This window comes from Micromys minutus, assembly GCF_963924665.1.
Source record: "Micromys minutus genome assembly, chromosome: 23".
In the NCBI taxonomy this organism is placed as follows: Eukaryota; Metazoa; Chordata; class Mammalia; order Rodentia; family Muridae; genus Micromys; species Micromys minutus.
The window spans coordinates 26,608,439-26,624,571 of record NC_137958.1 but is presented as its reverse complement, the minus strand read 5'-3'; positions in this window follow the sequence as shown (position 1 = coordinate 26,624,571).

Here is a 16,133-nt window from a genome sequence, read left to right as displayed (position 1 = left end):
CACAAGTAACATTAGGACATCACTGCCGCCCCAGAATGGCTTACTTGAAATTATTTGTTGTCTGGCAAACTACATGGGAATCATGAAGGGAGCAGTCTTTCTGTCTCCTCACCCTTCTGTAATGATATTTATTCTCCTCACAGCAATCATTGCATTTCTTTTTCAGATGCTCACCACCTTCTGATGATTACATTCCTGTTTGGTCTCACTGCCAAGTCTGTTGGATTAAATTAACGAATTCTGTTTGCTTTGGTAGGAATGACCTGCATCAACCTTCAGCTTGTACAAAATAATAATCTTGTCAGTGATGTATTGATTCAGTGCTTTTTATCTGCTTTTAAAGAAATGTTCATTTGAGAATGGAATCTCTGGCTTGCCAGAGTCTGCAAGGCCTGCCTTGCTTACTGCAGTGCTGGAGACCTTGATCTTGTACATCTAATAAACCCCTTTTCTTTCTGTTGTTTAATGATTCGGGTTCTTTTAATGTTTTATCAAGTCCTCGTCACCCTAAAAAAAGACTTTAACATGATCTTTTAGTCTATAAAATGACCTGCTCTTAGAAATTAGCTACATCAAAGGACCAATTTAGGAAGATTAAAAGCTCTCTTTTAAAAAAAAGCTCTCTTTTTAAAAAGCAAAGCCAATTTTTATTAAACTGTCTTTCCCCCCACCCTTCTTTCATTTGCTTCATAGCAAATAGCTGAGAGGTACTGAGACTTTTTTGTTGAAAAAAAAAAAGACTTAAAAATTTTGACATTATAAGACTTTGGAAGCATAATAAGATTTTGAGAATTTTACACAATGCCCAATCCATTAAGTGTTTTAGGAAGCCCTAAGAAAACTAAAATGACATTTTCTAAGCTTCATTTAAAAAGAATGGTAACAACAGAATAATGACTAGACTACTGGCACAGGGGAGAGTGTGTGAATAGAGAAATCAGCAGCCGCCACCTTCTGATGATTAGGCTGTAGATTATACTGTTCATATTTTCAAACACATGACTGGGCTCCACTTTCCATGTTGTGTCTCTTCACAGATGACGTAAATGGAGAATAAAAGATGATTTCATAACTTGACTAACAAAAGGCAACACGAGGCCAACCCTTTGACACTGTCAAATGATTGCTAAAGCTATTATTTTTCTGTTTATCTATTTTCACTGTGTATATTAATTTTACACTTCACATAAGTATGCTTTGTGCAATATTTTCATCTCTTGCTCTCCCCATAGTCCCATTTGTTCCCTTTGTATTTTCATACCGCACATACATGTATGGTGTTATGTATCGCTATAAAATCCAATAACCAAACATAAGAGAAAACATATACTATTTGTCTTTCAGAGACCGGCCTGATGGGCTAATCTTCAGCTACTTCATTCTCCTTCAAATGCCATAACCATTGCAGTTATGACTTAAAAACTATCCACTGTTACATATGTATGATGTTTTCCTTATGAGTTCCTGTCATTGGACGCTGAAGCTAGGTCCCCAACCGTATTGTAAATATAGTTCTGATAAACATCAGTGTACATGTATCTCTGATACGTTGGCTTAGAATTCTTCGGATAACAGAGTGATAGAGCTAGTTAATACGGTAACCCTATCCGTGACTTTTTTGAGGACCCTATACTTACTTAATTTTACTGTTTCTGTACTGCTGCACATAGCATGGTTAAGGTTTCCCATTTGATCACGTTTCCACCAGTAATTTTTATTTGTTGTCTTTGTGACTTCTTTTCTGACTAGAAGACACAGAATCTCCATGTAGCTTTAGCTTGTATTTCCCCATTGGCTCGTGAGGCTGAGTACTTTTTTGGTCGACACAGGCTGTGAGCTTCTGGGGATTCTCCTATTGCAGCTTCTCATGTCACCATGGAGCACTGGTATCACAAGTGTGTGTCACCACAGCTTCCATTTCCTCACATAGACATGGGGATTATAGATGAGTGTGTCCCACCCCAGTTTCTCAAGTCACCATAGGGCACTAAGATCACAGATGCATGTGACCATGGCTGATTTCACTTGAGTTCTAAGAAATAAAATTTGGGTCCTTGTGATTACACAAGAATCAATTTACCCTCTGAACCATCTTCCCAGATCTTCCCTTTTTCATTTAGTTTCAGAGTATAAGCGCCTATGTTAAGTTCATTAATGTATTTAGAATTGTGTTTTATACAGATGGAGAAATAGGGACCTAATTTAATTCTACTTATAGGTACCCAGTTTTCCTGCCTCTACTGTAGAAGAGTTTTTCTTTTCTCCAGTGCATATTTTTGGAATCTGTCTCAAAAATTGTGTGGCTTTAGCTGTGTTGGTTTATATCTGAGTCCCTTATTGTACTTGATTGACTCAAAGTCCCAGAACTATTCTTTATGGAAATAAAAAAAATTCTAAAATTTTGTAAAGCTTCAAAATAGAGTCTATATATCTAAAGTAACCTTCATAAAAAGGCTGGAAGTACGTATCTCTGTACATGATTTTAAGTCATACTAGAGCCACAGGATCAAAACTAGCTTGGTACCGGCCATTCTGTTTTCAACAAAATAATTCCAACTTTGAGACACAAGCTCTCCAAGTCTATAACTCTTTGATCTACTTTTAGGACAAATCAATGATTGTTCCCACCACACTGTAGCAATGTTACAGCACAGGTTACATGAGGGAAATTTTCAAGAAGCCCACTTATTCTTTAGCCTTTAATCTTGGTTTGCTCTTTCATATAGTTCAGTGGAATCCAAGACTTGTCAGGGTGAAAGGACCACAATTAGGGAACCCCACTCAGCTGTATGGTCCTCAAGGACATGCCATCCAGAAGTACTTCTGATAACTGCACATCACCCCTTCCTATAGTCCTCACATGTCTGTTTAGATTTTCTGTCTGCGAGTCTGTACCTTTTTTAATGAGTAGGAAAAAGGGCTTCATCTTTATCTGTGAAGATATCCACAGAAGTCTTAGTTTTCCAACTTTGGGGAACTTTTTTTATGATAGAGAAAGCCCCACCTCTTTCTCTTGGGTTACCTTGTTCTTATGTTTTCCAAGGAGTTGGTGACACATACTTTCTCTGATCCAGGGAAATAAAGTCCACTTTTTCTTTCAGCTGGATGAGGCAAATGTAGTAAGATGTGGAGGAACAAAAATTCATATTTCAAAGTGTTTCCTAGCTAAGGGCTGTTCTGAAGCAGAACTCTGCCTCTAACTTAACATTTTATCGGAAACTAAAGAACACCATTTCTAGCTTAATCCAAGTAAGTGATGACCTTCAGTGATACAAATTTGCTAGCTGTAATATAAATTTCAGTGGAATCAAAATTAGACCTCAATAGATAATGTTGATATAAACCTACAGGACTCTATCAAGCTATGACATAGGCTGTGGTAGGAATCAAGGAAGGCATTTTTTTAACACTGGAGTGTAGGCAATGAGACATACTTTGTGCCTCTAAAAAATGCTCTAGGACTTCCATCATTCTTGTCTGCATTTTCTTTTCTTTCTCCTCCTTCTCCTTCTACTCTTCCCTTAGCTTTTGGAATATTTCTTTACCATGCAGACCAGGCTAGCCTTAAATCTATACTTATATAATTTTTTTAATGAAAGAAAATAGCACTTTGAAAGAAATCCCAAAACCTCTGACTCCAATTTGGCTGTTCATATATATACCTCTGGGGATCCATTGGGGTTTAATTGATGTCCCAGGAGCCATATTCTTAATGAAGGATGGTTCTTTCTCCCTAAGAAGCATCTCAAGATGCAGCTCTGGTTGGTTTGGAACTTCATAGTCCTCACTGGCCTTGAAGTCACAGAGATCCTCTTGTCTTTATATCCTGAGTTCCGAGATTTAAGGCATGTGTCAGCATGCCCAGCCCGGATTCTGTATTCCTGGTTCAGGTTCCTAAACCCTGAGATTTTAGCTATGTTCCCGGCTTTGGTGACATATTCTCAGTCAATTTACAGTTATTGCTGGGGATGGATATCAAGTGGTGCATTTGCCTTGGTTTGTTAAATTTCTAAGGGACATTACTGCCACTTGGTGGCGTTATTGACCTTTCAGCACTTTTCTTTCTGTTTTTAAGAAGAGGAGCTGTGTATTCTCACACTGCCAGTGTGAGGTTATTAGGTCCACACTTTTCTTTGGCTCCATTTATTATTCTTCCTCTGCTGTTCCTTGGGTTATCTACAGAAGAATTTCAACCATTCAACCTTTCTATTGTACTTGAACATAGTTCTTGAGAATGTTTCTTTCTTTCCTCAAGTGAGTAGTACTTTCTCACTGTCATTCTTATTGACACCACATCAAAGAAATGATTTTCAAGCTCTTGTCCATAGGTTGAGGTTTCTCATCGATCATTACAATTCTTTTCCTGTGAGCGGAGGTTGTGGAGCAAACAAACAAATGGACAAGTAGAGTGGTTGTAATACATTGAATCAGAAAGCAATGCGACTTAGTACTTGCCCTATATTCTAACCAATTGATGTGGGGATTGCACTGAGGGAGGGCCATGTTCTTTAGCAAAGAGTGATGAAGTAGCTGGCCATTACTCACACAGTAGCGCCTTTGTCCTTTACTGCTGTCTGTGAGCAATGATAAGGACAGAGGCGGCCTTCCAAACTGGGCCATAGCATTTGTTGTTATTGCTAGGCCTTGAACAGCCTTATTATGGGATGGCTATTCATCTTTCACAGAGCTTTGAAATACACCTGGGTAGTGCCCTATGATTAATTTTTTGTAGGCGATTTCTACATTAAAACAAGCCAAAAATGAAAAAGAAAAGAATTACTCAGTGCATGAGATTGTCTCAAGAAGCTGTGATGCCTATTTTTCCCTTAAATGGAGAGATTCAGTGTCAAGGTTGAGAGATGAAGTAACAGACTGTAATCATTTTGATTTGTGTACACATTAGTTTTCATCTGCTTTGAGATAAGAGAGTTCTATTACTATTTCAATAGAAGTGAGTGGTAAAATGCCAGAAAGCTATTACATCTTATGCTCTGGAAATGTTAGCTGAGATGGGCAAAGGAATTCATTGACACTGGGCTCTTCTCATCATTTTGAGGTGTCTTTGCAGCAAGAATGTTAGCTTCAGCAATTTTCTTTAATTGAACAACTTTATTTTAAAAACAGAGATAAATGTACAGATTTTAAAAGCATTTTTGCATAAATGTATATGAATACATTTTTGTTAGTACTTGAATTTTTTTTAAAGGTTTGATAGTATGCATTAAAATCTTACTAGTTATAATGTGCATAAAGTACATATAAAACAAGATGTAACCTGGAATTAGCCAAAGTTGTCATGGTGTGTAAAGATTAAGCATAATGATTTTCATTTCTTTTTTGGCCTTTGTTTTTCTTGAACTTCATATAGCCTGTGAGTTGTTTCTGGGATGTTCAGAGATTTCTGGGGTTAGTCTCCAATTATCAGTGACTGCATATTATGTCTGTTCATTGGGACTGGGTTACCTCACTCAGGATGATATTCTCTAGCTGCATCCATTTTCTTAAGAATTTCATAATGTCATTGTTTCTGATAGCTGAGTAGTAAGCACTCCATTGTGTAAATATACCACAATTTTTGTATCCATTCATCTACTGAAGGACATCTGAGTTCTTTCAAGCTTCTGGCTATTATAAATAGGGCTGCTATGAACATTGGGGTACATGTGTCTTTGTTGTATGTTGGAGCTTCTCTGTGGTATATGCCCAGAAGTAGAATAACTGGGTGTTAAGGTAGTACTATGTCCAATTTTCTGAGGAATCACCAGACTGATTTCCAGAGTGGTTGTATCAGTTTACAACCCCACCAACAGTGGAGAAGTGTTCCTCTTTCTCCACATCCTTGCCAGCATCTGCTGTCATCTGAACCTTTGATGTTAGCCATTCTGACTGGTGTGAGATGGAATCTCAGGGTTGTTTTGATTTGCATTTTCCTGATGACTAAGGATGTTGAGCACTTCCTTAGATGCTTCTCAGCCATTTGATATTCCTCAATTGAGAACTTTTTGTTTAGCTCTGTACCCCATTTTTAACAGGATTGTTTAATTATCTGGTGTCTAACTTCTTGAGTTCTTTGATCTATACCTTGGATATTAGGCCTCTATCTGATGTGGGGTTGGTAAAGATCTTTTCCCAATTAGTTGGCTGCCATTTTGTTTTCTTGACAGTGTCTTTAGCCTTACAGAAACTTTGCAATCTCATTAAGTCACATTTGTTGATATTTGACTTTAGTGCATGGGCTACTGGTGTTCTATTCAGGAAATTTTCTCCTGTGACTGTGTGTTCTAAGGTTTTCCCTACTTTCTCTTCTAATAGTTTCAGTGTACCTGGTTTAATGTGGAGATCTTTGATCCACTTGCACTTGAGCTTTGTACAAGGAGATAAGAAAGGGTCAATTTTCATTCTTCTGCATGCTGAGTGCCAGTTGTACCAACACCATTTGTTGAAGAGGCTGTCCTTTTTCCATTGAATGTTTACAGTTCCTTTGTCAAAAATCAAGTGACCATATATGTGAGGGATCTTCTATTCTATTCCATTGATCCATATGCCTATGTCTGTACCAGTACCATGAAGTTTTTAACACAATTGCCTTGTAATATAGCTTGAGGTCAGGGATAGTAATTCTCACAGATGTTTTCTTGCTGTAAAGGATGGATTTCACTACTTTAGGTCTTTTGTTATTCCAGATGAAATTGCACATTGCTCTTTCTAACTCTATGAAGAATTGGGATATTTGATGGGGATTGCGTTAAATCTGTAGATTGCTTTTGGTAAGTGGCCATTTTTATAATGTTGATCCTTCCAATCCATGAGGATGGGAGGTCTTTCCATTTTCTGAGATCTTCCTTGATTTCCTTCTTCAGAGATCTGAAGTTCTTGTCATACAGGTCCTTCACTTGCTTAGTTAGAGTCACACCAAGGTATTCCATATTGTTTGTGACTATTGTGAAGGGTATCTTTTCCCTATTTTCTTTCTCTGCAGGTTTGATCTTTGAGTAGAGGAAGGCTGCTGATTTGTTTGAGTTAATTTTATATCCATCCACTTTGCTGAATTGTTTATCAGCTGTAGGAGTTCTGGTGAAGGTTTAGGGTCACTTACGTACACTATCATGTCATCTGCAAACAGTGATGTTTTTACTTTTTCCTTTCCAGTTTGTATCTTATTGATTTCCTTTTGTTCTCTAATTGCTTCCACCAAAACTTCCCGTACTATTTTGAATAAGTAGAGGGAGAGTGGGCATCCTTGTCTATTCCCTGATTTTAGTCAGATTGCTTCAAGTTTCTCACCGTTAAGTTTGATGTTGGCTATTGGTTTGCTGTATATTGCTTTAATTATGTTTAGGTATGGACCTTGGATGTGATTTCCTTTTATGCTGTAATTTCTCCTCTTGCCATTTTGTTTTTGTTTCTTTTTGTTTTTTTTTTTTTTCTTTTGACCTGCTCATTTCTTGCGGAATAGATGCTGCTTATTTGTCTTCGGTACCTATGAATGTGCATTCTTACTAGGGCTCTGAATTCCATATAGTTTTCCATGGGTCACAACTGAGAAGCCAGTGCCTACCTAAATTGTGCGCTTAATATTACTGTATTTACTTACTGTATTTGTATACATACAATTATGAATAGTGGAAGTCATTTCCCCTTTTTATTATGTTTTTCTTGATTGAATTTTATGTACAGATGTATAATGTCTTTTAAGGTATATATGTGTGTTGAAATAGTTATGATTATGCAACTTGATATGATACTTATTATATATACAGTACTTCCATAGCTAATGCTTCCTTTTAAATTATAAATCTATTACTTGATGTAACTAAGATATTTTACACATACACAAACACACACATAGAAACACACATACACACGTATCATCTCAAACTTCAGTGATAGAAGAATAAAAGTTTGCTTTTACCCTCTTTTTTATTCTTTGTAGGAAAACTGAATGCAAGTATCATAATTTTAGGATACTGATACATTTTTAAGCATAATATGAATTATATATACTTGTTTCTTAAGTTCATGTATATTTGGCCTATGTAACTTTCAAGCTTTTGAAGGTAAATGCATTAGTGAAAACATCTCTACTTTGTTCTTACCTGGAGATAAGGTAGAAATAGTTGTACAGAAGATTAGGGAGCCACACATATTGAAGCTATTGCTGTAAATAAATGCACGTTTCCTCACAATAAAAGTTCAAAATATCCATTCTGCTTTGGTAGTTATAAGAAAACACCATTTCTTCAGAGGGGCCATCACTGCTGTGAGGCCAACATTTGAAGTCTATTCACAGAGACAGAAGGCATATAACATACACAGAGGTAAAGAACATAGACGAATGTAAGCTGTCTGGTATAATATTCTTTTATTTTTTTGGATGTAGTATTATTGAATTTATCCTCTACTCATTTGCATTCTGGCTGGGCCTACTAAATTTCTTCCTTTTCCAGACTGTCCAAAATATATGTGTTTCTCGTTTGATTTTCTGTTGCTATGATAAAATATCATCACCCATAGTACTGAATTGGATCTTCATCCCCAAGACAGAAAAGAAAATATGGACACTCATAAACTATAAACCCATAGTTTAAACTTATTTTCCTCACTCAATAGAAAGTTAGTCTGCTAAGTTGCTGTGAAGTGTTTCTAGGTATGCTGAGCATAAGTAGACATGCAAGAGAATGATGCCTTCGCCCTGGATTACACACTTCCAACTTACCTCTTCACGGGGCTTGAAGGTGAGGTGGCACAGAATCAACAGACTCTGGGAGCAGGTGAGAAATGCCACAGCAAGCTCATCTGAATGTTACTACACACTAATTTAACACCCTCTACCTGCTCCCCATTGGTTCCAAGAAAGCATCTCTTCTGAACAGCAGTTCCTGATTGGCTGGCATTGTCTGTGTGAGCAATCTTTGGTCTCTCAGGCAGTCTTCAATTGGGTCCTGCTGCAGGAGATGCCTTTGTGGTTGTGTGGCCCTGGTGTTTATGCAGAGGTGGCAGCCCGCCGTCCTTCTACATTTTTACCTTTGCTGGGGTGCCATTGCATCACACAAGGGGGAGATGAGAAACAGCTTGCATTGTGGTCTCAGAGATCTCTGCCATTTATGCTTTCATCACTTCCTTAGGGGGGCTTCAGTAGAGATTTTTACACCTGGTAGATAGCCTTATTATAGAATGCATGCTTGTTTACGTAGAGATGGTCACCACCATAGTTCCTCCTACAAAGGGAGACCAGTGTGATACCAGTTTTTATACCAGCACCAGACCAGAGATCATACTGAAGGGTACCTCCAGAAAATTGTAGCTCTGTTTTATTTATATATATATATATATATATATATATATATATATATATATATATATATATATATGTATATATAAACTAGTTAGCTTAAGCAACAAAGATTAATACTCTTATTTTTCTAGAAAGTGGAAGTTCAATACTATGAATCCATTATGTTCTGATTTTTGGTGGAGAGAGGGGAAGGAAGAAGAGGGAGAGAGAAAGGGAGAGAGAGAGGGGGAGAGGGAGGGGGAGAGGGAGAGAGAGAGAGAGAGAGAGAGAGAGAGAGAGAGAGAGAGAGAGAGAGAGAGAGAGAGAGAGAGAAAGATCTTTTTTTTCTTAAGATAATAACCTTATCAGGTTTGGCTTTTATGTGAATGAATGCATTTAATTTCATTTTTAGAACCTCCTTCCCAAATAAAACAACACTGAAAATCAATGTGTTAGTATATGAAAGTTAGGCACTTAAGCGTGTAAAATATGATACTGATAGTCTCCTCTGATATCTTTGTTATAAGTATTGAGTAACTCTGGTTTCTTTATATAAAACTAAAGAGGAATTCTTATGGCAGATAATGATAAAATAAATCCCCTATGTTAACTTTTCTACTGATATCTGCTCCCACGTTTTCTGGTGATGTCTAGTTTACCTGCAAGTCTTATTAGTGTGCAGGTCAAGTAGAAATGTGAATGTATCTTTAGTCATATAATATCCTCTTAGTACTAGTCATAACCGTAGATAAAACACTTCTATTTCAGTGTTTAAAGATCATTTTTATATTTATTAAACATCAATTTCTTTTCTAATGCTGACTTCCATGGACACCATGATGTCTGCATGGAGTCTTGAATAGTAGGGTGCTTATGAAATTTTAAAGAATATATAACAAGATGGTTATATAGTAATGTGCTTGGTGTGATATCTGAAAGTTGATAAACCACGTGCTAGAGATGTGGAGTGTGCATACAGCCCTACTCAGGTGAGAAAATGAAAGAAACACAAATACATTCTCCTCCTTACTTGAATATTCTTTCGATATTTGTTCTCTATCTTTAAATGCCAATTCAAATTACTTGCTTTGCTTTTACTTCTGTGGTGTATAATCATGTCCAGAGGTTATTCAATACATTTCATAAATGGACTATAATTTCAATAAGTGCAATGAATTCTCGAGTTTATATTCTCAATGGGGGAAGATCAAATTGATCACCAGAGAATATAATGAGTAAATTGTTGACTAGAATCAAAGAACTGCAAATTAATATTTTTGGTTGAGTACCATCTCACTACTGTTCAAGGGAAGGGGATTTACTGAAATCTCAGGACTCCTGAATGTTATTACTTCCTGGTGGCATAGTTTTTCAAACTTGTTGAAAGAAGAGATTTTACTAGGAATTGTACTTTTGAAATTTAGTTTATATATTTTGCAAATTAAAATACCACTCAGTAAGTTTGCTCAAACAAAATCAATAGCTCATACCTTATGTCAGGATCTAAGCTATGATCTGAGGGGGAAAAAGACTGAGGAGAAAAGAAAAAAGGCAGTGGATGCTTAGACCCACTGTGCATTTCTGCAAGGAGTCTTAGAGAACCCTGGAATCTTTGAAGGGTGACAGCACAGCAGAAAAGAAGTCTGCAGAGCCCACGATATTTCTGGAACAACTGGGGAAAAATGTAAGTCATTTGGAAAGATGCTTTAAAGAAGTGGACTTAAGAAATTGGAAAAAAAGATGTGGGAACAGAGTCCTGTGTGGCTAATCTATACCCTTTGCTGGCACATGTCAGCCAGCAGTCTGAAAGGACAAAGGTCATGCATGCCCCATGAATCATGGGGCAGCCAGCACCAACAACAGGGAGTCTGGAGCTCCTGCAGAAACAAGTTAATACAGAAGAAGGCTGGTCCTTAAGCCCAGCAGTCAGCTCTCAGAATGTAGCTCTCTCCTCTGCTGCCCAGCCTTGCTGGACAAAAATACACCAGGCTGTAGTATTACCTACAAGCAAAATAGTTGTGCCCAGCATCTTTTAGAGGATAGGATGGTGTGTAGTGTTCTGTAGCTCCAACAGAAACATATTCTTACTGAACAGAGCTGGCCCTTAACTCCAGGCAGGTTGGTCCCCAAATTAGAGCTCTGCAGCTCAGCCTGTACTGTGTGCTCTGCTGGGAGATGAAGTGTGAAGCAGCAGCAACGCCTGCAGGCTGCAAGCAGAGTGAACCTTAGGGTGGTAGACATCAGGGCAGGGAGGTATATGGCAGCCAGCAGTGCACACAGATGCTGCTCCAGGATGCCCTGCCTATCAGCAACATCACCCTACCTCTGGGCAACAGCAGGATATTTGAGATGAGTCTCAACAATGATCCATTATTTATAGTGCTTCCAAATCCAGAAACCTTGAACCAGATTAACATCTTGTCACTATAAATATTTGCATATAAAGCTGTTTGGGCAAAAATTATCCTATGCAACACACTGCAGTTTCTAATGCCACTATGACAAATAAAAAATATCTGTTGGAAACGTGAGAAAGATAGAAGGATGAAACATAAGTTTGTGGTAGAGAGGGGTCAAACTTAGAGACAAAATCGTGACAGCTGTGGTAGATGGGGGTGGGGAGAAGGTGTTGCTGAGTGGAGTCGACAGTGTAGCTTGAAGGTTGCACAGCCTCAGCCCCTGACTGAACAAGCTGCCCAGCCTCAGCATCACTCTAGTTCTGAGCAAGGACAAGATGTTTGAGATGAACAATGCTTCATTCTCTAGATTGGACCTTCTCAAAAGCCCTCTGTGATCCTTGCTGGTCATGGAGGCCAATTTGTTATCCTTGGTCTGCTGCCCAGGTCATGTTGAAACCCAAGGTTCATATAGATGTCTGTGGCCCTCGTTACCACTGAAGGTCATGCAGATGTCCATGGGTACATATTGATGTGAATGTCCTGTGCTGTTATGTGAGGTCATGTTAATGTCAATGGTCTATGCTACTGTTAAGGGCTATTTCTAAGTTTGTGGTCTTACTGCAGCCTTGGGCCAAATTGATGTCTTTGACTAATGTTACCACTAAAGGCCATGTGGATGTCTATGGTCTGTACTACACCAAGGACCATGACTATTTGTGGTCCTACTGCAGTCAGGGACTGTGTTGACATCAATGGCCAGTGTTACCACCAAGGGCCATGTGGATATTAGTGGTCTATATAGCTGCCTGAAGTTATGTTGATGTGTGAAGCCTGCATTACCACCTAAATCCATTTGATGTCTTGGTTTGTGCCAATGCCAAGGACTATAATGGTGTCTGTGGCGCCCCCGTGCCGTGGCTGAGTGGTGTGTTGATATTCTCATTCTCTACTGCCAGTGGAGATCATTGTTTGGCACATATTGATGTCTGAGACCATGTGGAACTCTATGATCCATGCTCTTGCTGACAGTAAAGGGCAGGGAAGCAATTTTTGCCATGATGATTGCACACTCACAGTTAAGAAAGAGGAACACAGAAGGTCTATATGACAACTTCTTCCCACTCTTATAAAAGTAACAGCTTAGACAGAAGGCCACTGAAAAGAGCTTTTAAGATAACAGTACTGATGGCTCTGTAGGGGATACAGGTGGGGAAAGGCTCAGTTTTCTTTAAGGGGCTTGTCTCTGGGAGTTTAATCATGTTGGAGTGAGTATATTGGCAATACAAATTGTACTTCTTTTTTCATCCTTTCCCTCTTCCCCCTTCCTCTTTCTCTTCCTTTGGGTCTGGAAGACTAGAAAGTGTGATCAAAGTTCATGTTGTGTTGTGAAATTCCCAAAAAACATTTTGTTCACAAAATATAAAAAGAAAAAAATTGAGTAAAATAATAATCACATTTGCACAGTGTATGGAGTACAGACGTGTCTATGAATATTGAACTGTATAGGATGACTGAATGCTCACTGAAATCCAGAGCTGATACAATGCATGAATAATTAACCCTTGGGAGAAGGAAGACCCACCAAGACCTTGACAGAGGATATAACGTCTGAAGATATTTACTTATTAACGTCCTATAACTTTAAATAGGTTGCACCATGGCTTTGTCAACTTGACAAAACCCAGAATCATGTGGGAAAGAACTCTCAATGAGGGGATTGAGTGCGTGTGTTTATGATTATTTTGATTTCTTTGAGTTATTTGGGAAGACACAGCTTTTTATGGGAGGCACCATTTCCAATCAGGAATATGAACTGCATATATCTAGTGCTGAGTACCGGGTATGGATTTATCCATTCTCTCTGCTCTTGACTCCCTCGTGTTCCTGTTCCTTGATTTCTCCACTGTGTAAACCATGTAACATGGAATTGAGAGATAAAATAAACCCCTTTTCTGTAGTTGCTTTTGATCATGACATTTTACCACAGCAACAGAAAGCAAACTAGGACAGGTTGGAAAGATAAAGACTGGAGAAAACAAGATGCTCTAGTGAAGAGCACACATGGCAGGAAGGAAGGAGAACTCTTTCCCCCTTCGGTAGCCTCAGAATCTAAGGTGAAGCCAGCACTGTCTCTTGTACGGATCAAACTCTTCAGGTTAATCTGCCTCCAACCTCAGCTGTAGTGGAGATATGAGATAGGTAGTAGCTCCTGTAACAGTTTGATCTCTGCATGTCAGGAGCTGCCCTGCTTTCTGAATTACAGCCTACGGTGTATGGGAGCTGATGATGGTACCTGTCCTGTGCTCCTCTGATCCCTTCAATAGCTTTGTCACAGTTCATGGACTGCTCTGACTGCCGTTCTGCTTGAGGTACCCAGAATGGCTTCTGTTTATTGCACGGAATCCCGCTTAGTAGAAGGAATTTGAAAGAGGATCAGACTTGCACCTAATGGAGAAGGAAAAAGTGTGAAAACTATCCAAAGCAAATAGAACTAACGAACAATAGAAACAAATGAACAAACAAAAATAATGCTAAGTATCAAAGTAAGTCTTTTTTTTTTTTTTTTTTTTTTTTTTTTTTTTTTTTTTGCTGGAGTGGGAGGGGCTGCATTGGTAGGAAATGAGACTGGCAAACTAAAAATCAGAGGGATTATGAAGTGAGCTGTTTGCTTTTGCGCAGCTGACATCAGTTAGACATTGAGAGACCTAAGCCAGGGAATGGTGTTAAGGCTGTATTCTATTGTAGCCCCATCTTTGAGCTTCATGAAGGATGAACTAGGAAGAAAGGGTTCAGGTAGGTGTGTGGAGCAAAAGATCACCATAGAGAGAAAAATCCAATGCAGGTTTAGACCTTTGAATTAAATATTTTATAGAAAATCTTTAAAAAGAACATATATTGTATTGCTTTTATTAATAGTATTCTACCATAGAAATAATTAAACTTTCACAAAATTAATTTTCTCGTTTAGACTCACAGTGCATCTCGCCTTTGCTTTTTAATAGAATCTCCAGGCTCGTTTATTTTAGGTTTTCTTTTAGAAGGACAGGAGGAAAAGGAGTTCACAATCTGTGTAGAGAGGGGATTTTCTGTCATTCTCTGCCATTTTGCATCAGTTTAAAGCCCACAATGAATCTATCCCTAACTTTCCTCATCCTGTCTTGTAGTGCTGGGGAGAAATTTTTTGCTTAATAGCAAGTGGAGTGGGCACCCTGGGGACACATTTGATGAGAAGATCCAAGGTTGGCCTTGCTGGTCATATGCTTAGAAACCTGCAACCAAGTTGTTTGAGAAACTGTAGTGTGGTTTCCTTTGCTCACCACAAACCTTCTCTCCACATTGATTTCAAACAGAACTCTCACATTGATTTCAAACAGAAATAAACCTCTGATCTCTTTCTCCAAGCTCAAAAGAAGTTAAGAAAAAAAAAAGGGCAGAATATTAGGATAACTAATGTTGGCAGGAAAAAAAAATGTTTGAAAATTACATGTCTTTAAAAAGACACAAAAGTAAGGAAATGTTTTATGTCTTTACACAATTTTTCTCTATTGTTCTTCACACTTCTAGGAACTCAGCACTCAGAATGGGTTTATGTTTGGACTTTTCTGCATCATTGCCAAAGACTCGTCTGGACGAAAGCAGTCAAGACTGTTTTGGCCTTTTGCAAATAAATAGTTATTTGTTAATAGATATTTAGGTTGAAGTGGATAATTTTACATATAAATGAAAGTATCCTGCTCTAGAGACTGTTTATTGAATAATTTATTGTTGTTCGTCAGAATTCCTGAGATGATAATTCCTGTATGCTATTGTGATTATACTATTGACAGTGTAGCATGGATGCTGTCTTAAATGGGATGAATACAATTTTAAAAAACTACTAATTGGAGATTAGGTAAAAATTCAGAAGGCATTATTGAACTATAGAGATGGCTCCGTGTGTTAAATGTTTGCTTGTAAAATCATGGAGATCAGAGTTCGAATGTCCATGACCCACACAAAAGCTGGGCCTGGCAACATGTGTACCCTGTGCTCCTAGCTCATGATGGAGGCAGAGTCAGGAGAGTCCCCTGAAGCATGGCCTGGCCTGTGTGACAGTGACAGGAAGATCCTGCCTCTTAAGAAGCAGGGTGAGGCCTGTCATTAGGCTTGTGCTTCACGGCATCTTTTGTAGGCATGGCATGGGATGTTGTGCCCCCAGTCACACACATAAACACACACACTCACTGCATTCAGATACATTTATCCTCTTCATTTCTGGCAACATACTGTTAGGCCATTGGTTTTGTTCTGGATTTCCAGTCTTCTAAAGAGAAGTCTGGGAATTCCTCAGACTTATGATCCCCTGTCTTACTATGTGAGTTTCTCAGTCATGGGCTTGTGTAGACCATTTCAGACTTTAATTTTGTCAAAGCCTCTGTAACCGATGGATGTAACATTGTCCTGCTTTACTGATAACCACA